The following is a 9,687-nucleotide window of genomic DNA, read 5'->3' on the forward strand; positions in this document are numbered from 1 at the left end:
GTGGTGGGGCCAAAGAACTTTGGTTTCTTAGACCATGGTCTGCATTGCCTACATGAAGGGAGGCAAGGGATGGAATGAACCTGACAAAAATTAGAAAGAATACAGTATATTTAGAAAATAATGGTCTCATCTTATCAGAAGTGCTTTAAACTAAAATTGAGAGGGAGGCAATCCCTAAGATAGAAACATAGAAGACTGACGGCAGAAAAAGACCTCATGGTCCATCTAGTCTGTCCTTATACTATTTCCTTTATTTTTATCTTAGGATGTGTTGTGATTCCGTCTGAGGCTTCTCAGGGAACGGCTGAACCTCTGCCGGCTCCCTGCTCAGAGGGGGAGGATGAGGAACAGGAGGAGGAGGAGGCGGCCCAGGCAGAAGGGGAGGAGGAATATCAGGCCGAGGGAGAGGGAGAACAGCCAGAGTCCCCCGGGATGGAGCTCTCCCCAGCAAGCAGCCTGGAGTCCTTAGATGAAAATGCTCAAGCCATCATCGATCACAGACAGAGAAGAGCAGAACAACGAAGGGGACAATTAGCCAGGTACTTCCAGTCCTAAATAGGTAACAGCTGGGTTTGGGTGTGGTTCTCCCCAGAAAGGCTGAAAAGGCAGACCCACCCTTCCTGTCTTGTGGAGTAGTATCTTTGGGAGTCCTGGGACCTGGCTGTGATCTTTGGCGTCTCTGATTCTGACTTGTGGCCTTGAAGGCTGAAACCTTGGGGAAAAAGGCGTGGGGGCTTATTCTCTACAGTGGTGTGTGTGCCAGCAAGAAGTCTGCTGTATTGTCTGGCCGTCAGGACTTTGCTGTGAAGCCTCATAGCCTGCCTGTTGGGAAGAACAGGTTTTTCTCTGTGTTTATTTTTCAAACTATAAAGTGCTTTTGCTTTTACCAGCGTGTCTGGCTGCTTTTTCCAGTTGGTGTTGAAGTCTGGGGGCACCCAGACAGAACAGGATGTATATATGTTTATCCCAGGCATGTTTAAATTAAGTTACTGTGGATTTACCAACCACGTCTGCTGGAAGTTTGTTCCAAGGGTCTACTACTCTTTCAGTAAAATAATATTTTCTCATGTTGCTTTTGATCTTTTCCCCAACTAACTTCAAATTGTGTCCCCTTGTTCTTGTGTTCACTTTTCTATTAAAAACACTTCCCTCCTGGACCTTATTTAACCCTTTAACATATTTAAATGTTTCTATCATGTTCCCCCTTTTCCTTCTTTCCTCCAGACTATACAGATTGAGTTCATTAAGTCTTTCCTAATATGTTTTATGCTTAAGACCTTCCACCATTCTTGTAGCCCGTCTTTGGACCCGTTCAATTTTGTCAATATCTTTTTGTAGGTGAGGTCTCCAGAACTGAACACAGTATTCCAAATGTGGTCTCACCAGCGCTCTATATAGCGGGATCACAATCTCCCTCTTCCTGCTTGTTATACCTCTAGCTATGCAGCCAAACATCCTACTTGCTTTTAAAAATACATAACACTTTTCCTACCGCCCGATCACACTGTTCACCCATTTTGGGACTGTCAGAAATCACTACCCCTAAATCCTTCTCTTCTGAAGTTTTTGCTAACACAGAACTGCCAATACAATACTCAGATTGAGGATTCCTTTACCCCAAGTGCATTATTTTACATTTGGAAGCATTAAACTGCAGTTTCCATTGCTTTGACCATTTATCTAGTAAAGCTAAATCATTTACCATATTATAGACGCCTCCAGGAATATCAACCCTATTGCACACTTTAGAGTCATCGGCAAATAGGCAAACCTTCCCTACCAAGCCTTCCCCTATGTCACTCACAAACACATTAAAAAGAATAGGACCCAGAACAGATTCTTGTGACACACCGCTTGTAACCTGTCTCTGCTCAGAAAACTCACCATTCACAATAACTCTCTGTTGTCTACTCTTCAGCCAGCTGCAAACTCACTGAACTATCCAGGGATTAAGTCCAATCTTCACTAATTTATCTATCAGCTCTTTATGTGGAACCGCAATATCCACGGCACCACCTTCATCCAACACCTTTGTGACATAGTCAAAGAAATCAAATCTCATCCAACAAATGCTCTGTCCTACACTTTGGTAAAAAGAATCTGGATACTAAATACACACTTGGACAAACTGAACTCGCAGAAGACTCTCACTCAATCAAAGATCTTGGACTACTCATTTCCAATGACCTAAGTGCCAGAGTCCACTGCATTGCCAAAAAAGCACTAAGAGTCACAAACTTAATTCTATGCAGCTTCTTCTCTAGAAGCACCGATCTACTAACCAGAGCATACAAAACATTTGTCAGACCAATTCTTGAATACAGCTCACCTGTATGGAATCCACACTGCATAACAGACATTAATACAATTGAAGGAGTCCAGAAATACTTCACAAGAAGAGTCCTCCACTCCTCCTCACCCAACAAATTACCTTACTCCTCCAGACTTCAATTACTATGTTTAGAAAATTTACAGCTACACTGCCTCCGAACTGATTTAACTGTTGTTCATAAAATCATATATTACAATGTACTCCCTGTTAGCGACTACTTCACCTTTAACAACAACAACACAAGAGCATGTAATAGATACAAACTAAATGTAAATCGCTCCAAACTAGACTGCAGAAAATAAGTTTTCAATAATAGAGTGGTCAACGCCTGGAATTCACTACCGGCCTCTGTTGTTTCTTCCCCCAATCCCCAAATCTTAAAATCTTTTGAGTTTTTAAATAAGGAAAATAAATAAAATCATTACTGTCCTGAAGTTTTATAAAAATTATTACAAAGGTGTCATCTGAGCCCTAAATATGTTACTCATCATACTGCCAATGTAAAATGGAAACAAATTTTGTGCCGTGACAACTCTATGCTGTAACTTACATTACCTAAGATTTACACTATATAAAAGAAGGGACATAATCAACTAAGTCACATCTTATTTCAACTGTTTCTTCCCTGATTTTACCCACTGCCAAGTAAAATTCTCCATTTCCTGCTGAAGTTCAATAAAACAGCCTGTTCTGCTTTGTAATTAAGCTTGCCCTCTACATTTTCTAATAGACCTCTCTAATTAATTGCATTGGATAAAACAGCAGGAAATTGGTAAATGAGGCAACTGGTTACAAGTTCAGCATTGAGAGCAATTCTGAAAGTCAACATGCATGTCTTGAGAACCAAATATTATGCTAACATTCCAGATACACTGATAAAAGCTCTTGCTATTCCCCACTGGTTAAAGAAATGTCTTCCAATCCTGAAACAGTATCAGAAAGGGCATAGGAAAGTAAATCTGTCTTGAAATGGGAGGAAAAAATCCATCTGTTTCCCAGTAATGAAAGTTTATTACTCTAATAAAATATTCCAGTATTACATGGAGATAAATAAATAGACCTTTATTACAGTCAAAGACCATCAATATAATAACAACAACAACAACAACAATAATAATAAAAATAAAAATAAAAACCCATCCCTTCTCGTGGATTTCATGGAGACAACTCAAACAAGCCCTAAAATTTGATAATATAGCCCCACCCTGTGGTACAACATCAACCATTGCTTTTCTTTATATCTGATTAAGTCATTGAAGCTCACATTTTGAATAATGTTAGTTGGAAAAGCAACTACCAGACTCTGGATTTTTATTTTTATTTTTTTGCTTTTATAGACTAACACGATTCCTTTCCTATAATGTATTTTAAAATAAACCTTAGTAAGAGTTATTTGATTTGATTGCAGTAAAAAATATATATATTGAATTGTAATAATGACTACAATGATAAATATTCTAATTGCTACCAGTAGTGCTAGTTGTGATTACTAAAACAAAACAATTAAATTAAATTAAACTAATTCAAATCTCACTGTATTCAGATATTAACTATATTTCTGTAAAATTTTCCCTGTAAAGGAAACAAGATCATTCAAAGATTGATATGTATATGTCTTTTTATTGACATTCCAGTTCATAGTGTTCTGTTTCCTCAGGTATGTGAAATGTATAATTCCATTATTTGCATGCCTGTGGGAAATATGAGCAATCCTTGATTTACAATGGTTCATTTAGTGACCTTTCAAAGTTATAATGGCACTGAAAAACAAAATATTGGCTTTTTACATTTTCATATTATTATTATTATTATTATTATTATTATTATTATTATTATTGTTGTTGTTGTAGTTATTGTTGTTGTTGTTGTTGTTGTTATTATTATTATTATTATTATTAATTAGATTTGTATGGTGCCCTTCTCCAAAGACTCGGAGTGGCTTTACAACTGTTGCAGCATTCCCATAGTCATGTGATCAAAATTCAGAAGCTTGGCGATTGATTCCTATTTATGACTATTGTTGTGTCTCAGGATCATGTGATCATATTTTGTGACCTGTCGAGCAAGGTCAATGAGGATGCCAGATTCACTTAACAACTGTGTTACTAACTTAACAACTGCAGTGATTGACTTCACAACTGGGGCAACAAAGGTCATGAAATGGGGCAAAATTCATTTAACAATAGTTTTACTTAGCAACAGCAATTTGGAGTTCAATTGGGATCATAATTTGAGAATTATCTCTAATGGTAGAATTTGACAATTTGCTTTGACTATTTTATTTATTTAATTTCATTGAACTAGCTAATGAAAACATAAAGCAGAGGTGACAATATAACTTTAAATTTAATCATAACAATTATTTTAAAGGAAAGAAAGGGCACTGGCAAATTATTATGAGCAAAAGAACACTAAAACTCACACAGCTCAAGCAATATGCAGAGAAAGAATGACAAACTATTGACAAATTATAAATTTAGAAATGGTTACTAAAAGAACCATGAACTCAAGAAGAATAAATAAATAATGATATAACAAACCCAAAGCAATGTCACCCAAGACCAAGAAAGACAGAGTATTACCCCTGAGAATAGGAGCAAAATTTGGGTGTGTCGCATTTTAGTTTCAATCATCCTTTCAAATGGGGAAGAGCCCAATGAGAAGACAGCCTCCAAAACAGAACTTATGTGGCAATGATTCTGAACCACCGACCAGCCCTGTCATTCCTGACCTGGAGCCAGCAAATGCAGAAACCTCCTCCACACCCAGCCCTCGGGAAATTTGGTAAGTTATCTCAAGAAAGAGTAGCAACACAAAGATTCATAGGCAGGTTCAGTCACACCTGATCAAGATCAGCAGTGTTTGGGCACAGTGGGGAAATGCTTGTATGGAGAAACTTTGGCTTAGCAAAGCGACTAGAATAGCAAGTCTTGATTGTTAAATCCTCTTGCTAAAAGGATTACTGTCAGGGTTCCAAGTAACGTACCACTAGAAACAAAACTCTGAGGCAGGTAAAGTCCTCAGAGAATAAGTTGGATATGTCATATTGGTTAATTTTGGAAAAACCGAAACAAGAGAATTTTATTTAAGCTTTACAAGCCAGATGGCAAAGATGAGAAATGGTGGTAGCACTATATAATGATATAAAACAAAATTGACTTATTGTTTAGACTGAAACATATAGAACTATATTTTACAATGTAGGTGATATATTATGAATAGTTTCTTTTATTAAAGATACATATATAGAGAGAGAATTTTTAATTAGCTATATAAGATTAAAATTTAGATAAAAGAGATTTTATTATTCTTTACATTGTTGTAACCTTTTGTAGTAAGATGGTAAGGGAAAATTTTTAATTTAGAATTTTAAGAATTGCTAATAATGTATAAAATTAACAGAAAAGTTTACACGGGGAGAGATAAGACCCTCCATTGAGCGAGTAATGAGAAAAGAAAAGTTTGTATATGATTGATTTTAAGCATTATTGTTGTGTTTATAACTATATATTGCTTTATTTCATGGTGGAGAAAAATAAAAAATCTTATACCGGAAAAAAAACCTAAAAGTTTTTCACTTTCTCAAAACAATTAATCACATGGTCCAATCAGGATACTGTCCAGTTGCTAGATGACTTCAGTCCTCTCCTCCGAGCACCTGCAGGAATGTCCTTGGTTCCCAAGAGAAAATATTTTGTTTTGACTGCAACACCCCAACTGTCTCTATTCCCCAGTCTCTGTCCATCTTCTCCAGTGTGTCAGAGCTGAAGTCTCAAAATGGCCTCAGTCAGGCCAGCTTCAGCATTGACAATTACTTTATCATCTGATTCTTTTTCTTGTTGATCTTTCAGAAGCTTTTGATTTTGGAGACTTCTAATTTTATACATATGCAAAATCTTGACTGAATTTATCATCTTGCGTAACATTAAAGGTTAATTGCACCATTGAATCAAATAAGAACCAACATTTGTGAGTCCAAAGGTCATGGGATTGAATGGTTTTGCCATTAATATAGATGAAAAAAATGACTGCAGAGTATACCTTTATTAAAGTGAGCTCCAAGGTCAATCCAGGAGGAAGCCCAAAATATGAAGAACCTAATAATGCAAAAAATGCACTGTTTGGGGATTATGTCATCTAAGGATTTAAACGTCTGAAAAATCTGAGCAATAAAGCAGAAGGAATTAAGCTCTGTATTAAGCTCTCTCAGTGGCTCAGACTAGGAAGTAGCTGTCAGGCTACTTGATAGGGCTTTTTAGAATCGATATAATAGTATTTTGAATTATACAGACCACCAAAAAGCCCAGTTTTGTCATATATTCAGATTTATCAGATGTACATGGCCAGAGTTTATTCTATAAAGTTCCAACCCTTAACTTGGAATTAAAGTCATAAATCATTGGACTATATTCTGTGCATTAACTTTAGAAGCTATCCAGGTCATGAAGCTTAAGTGTTTCAGAAAAGATGAATAAAATCCATCAGTATCTATCTTTCTTGATAGAGGGCTTGTCTATATATAACTGACAAGTCCCCATACTACAGGATGAAACCAATCACATATTGTCTCCTGATGGTCTATATAAATAAAAACACCATCTAAGATAATACAGTACTCAAAAAATAAACACATTTCCTCCTTGCCAGTCACATTTATCAGACCCACTAGAATGGGGAGGCAATGAATTGTCCCATCTCCTAAGAAGATACATCTGGCAAGACCCAGAAGAAGAGCCTTCTCCATGGTGGCTCCCTCCCTCGAACATCATCCCCCCGGAGATTAGATTAGCTCCCATTCTAACACTCTTTCAGAAAGCCCTGAAGACAAAGCAGGGTGGAGCCCATGAAATGACTAGTATGAATGTGTGTTGTAGGAGGTTATTATTTTATTATTATTCTCTTTATTATTTTCTTTTTATTTCTTTTACATGGTGTTTTTATACCCTTGTAAGCCTTCTTGAGTTGCAAGGAGGTAGAAATATAAATTTTCTAAATAAAAAAGAAAGAAAACCTTGCATGCAAGGATATGGTATAACCTATTTCCTCATTTAAGTGGAAGTGGGGCAATATGTATCTTCCTGATACCTTAGTATCCAACTGCTTCAAAAAAAATGTTGAATTTGGTACTTGACACATTTTGATACATAAAAATCTGTCTCATTTGTTTGGTTCTTGATGCATCGCAATAAGAACAAGGGAGTGGCTGTGAAGAATGGACAGGAAGATGACCATGCCAGGAAGGTAGCTGCAACAGGAAGTGGGGATGGCTGCAGAGGTTGGACAGAGAATTGGCCATCTGAGAAAGGTTCCTAACATAGGAAAAGGGACAGACAGGAAGTTTTCCCCAGCTCAAATAAAGGATCATGTGGTAAGTTACATGATTTGTTTGAGATTTTTTTTTAGTACTTGTCATGCCTCCGAGTACCATTTAATGACAAGTACCAAGATACTGCTGTATTTATATTAGAATGAAGCCACTTTAAGCAACTCATTGCCTTTTCTCATCATGCATCCAGAGGAAGGAAGAATTCTTTCATCAAAAATATTATACTGATTTTTGAACATTTTCTGGGCATATTTTTCTTCTGTTCAATCATGTGCAGCTCTCAGCAAGACAAATACAGTGATACCTTGTCTTACGAACTTAATTGGTTCTGGGAGGAGGTTCGTAAGGTGAAAAGTTCATAAGATGAAACAATGTTTCCCATTGGAAACAATGGAAAAACCGATTAATGTGTGCAAGCCTCCCCCCCCCCAAAAAATCGCAAAAACAGCGCTCTGCTGGGGGCCGCCGCCCGGCTGTCACCTTCTAAAACAGCCGGGGGGCTTCTCGGTGTTCTCCTGAACGCCGAACCCGGAAGTTCGGCAAAAGTTCGGGTTCGGCGTTCAGGTTCAGGAGAATGCTGAGAAGCGCCGCCGCCTGGCTGTCACCTTCCCAGAAGAGCTGTGGAACTGTCGACTGGTCGGGAGGCTAAAAAGGAGGTGGACAATCCCAATAGGGAATTCCAGAGGCAGAGCTTTGATGTCATGGAGACGTCCTTCCTGGAGTCCACATTTCAGCCGGCCAGGAAGGACGTCTCCGTGACATCGAAGCAAAACAAATTGCCGAAATCTCATAAAAAGAGCCAGGGTGGCAGAGCAGGTAGAGTGCTGTACTGCAGGCCACTGAAGCTGACTGTAGATCTGCAGGTCAGCAGTTCAAATCTCATCACCGGCTCAAGGTTGACTCAGCCTTCCATCCTTCCGAGGTGGGTAAAATGAGGACCCAGGTTGTGGGGGCAATATGCAGGCTGTGTTAAAAAGTGCTATTGCTAACATGTTGTAAGCCGCCCTGAGTTTAAGGAGAAGGGCGGCATAAAAATCGAATAAATAAACAAATAATAAATAAAAGTCTTTATTAACAACATAATATAGAAAATATAGAAAGATATAGAAAACATAGAACACATTTAACCGGCATGATCATACAGGGACCTGGAGAGGTAATAGAAAGGGTACCCGTGTTCCTCTGAAGATAAATTACTTAACTACAAGGATTATCTCATATAGGTTTCTTAACACCTTGTTTACACCTCTTCCTTTTGTCCATAGTCTGTCCATATTTGGAGTTGTTTTTCTGTTATTCCACCATATTTCATCATCGTTCTTAGGAACTGACTAACTCACTTTATCATGTTATCCTTGATTGTTGCTTGGCTTGGAGTATGGGGTCACCTCGTCCTTAATGCATCACGGACATCGTTCCTACGAATTTCATATCCAAACATAGACATGTTTTCCTCCTGTTTTCTTCCCTTCCTGGCAAGGCCTGCTATTCCTCAAACCAAGGTTCGGAAGTACATTAGAAGAGTGGTTTTATGTCTAGGCCCTATACCTCGCTCGAACACACAGAGAGCTGCACACACAGCTCCATTTTCCCTATTGGAGCTATGGTATGTCTTGTACTGGTAGCAATCTGCTACTGCAGCTATTGTATGGAGGATCATGTGGGATGATTCTAGGACTCTTCCTAATCCAGGAGAGTCCTGTAAACTGAGGGAACATAGTTTCCTTGTTAGTAAACTGAAAAAAGCTTTATCTAGAAAAAACTGCCTTTCATGGAGCTTTCCCCTAGATTGGTTAGTCGACCACCTTCATCAGAAGCCACCAATACAATATAATTCTATAAGTTCTAGGAAGTTCTGAATATGGCTCTGAAAAGGCTGATAACCTATATGTATGAATCATAGAGATAATGATGAAGAATGCTACAACATTTAGGATTTTGGTGTCTCTCACTAGTGTCTATATACAGTATAAACTATATAAATATACTGTATATTCTTAACATTGTAAGACAGAGAAAGAAAGAGAAA

This window comes from Erythrolamprus reginae, chromosome Z (genome assembly GCF_031021105.1).
Source record: "Erythrolamprus reginae isolate rEryReg1 chromosome Z, rEryReg1.hap1, whole genome shotgun sequence".
NCBI lineage: Eukaryota > Metazoa > Chordata > Lepidosauria > Squamata > Dipsadidae > Erythrolamprus > Erythrolamprus reginae.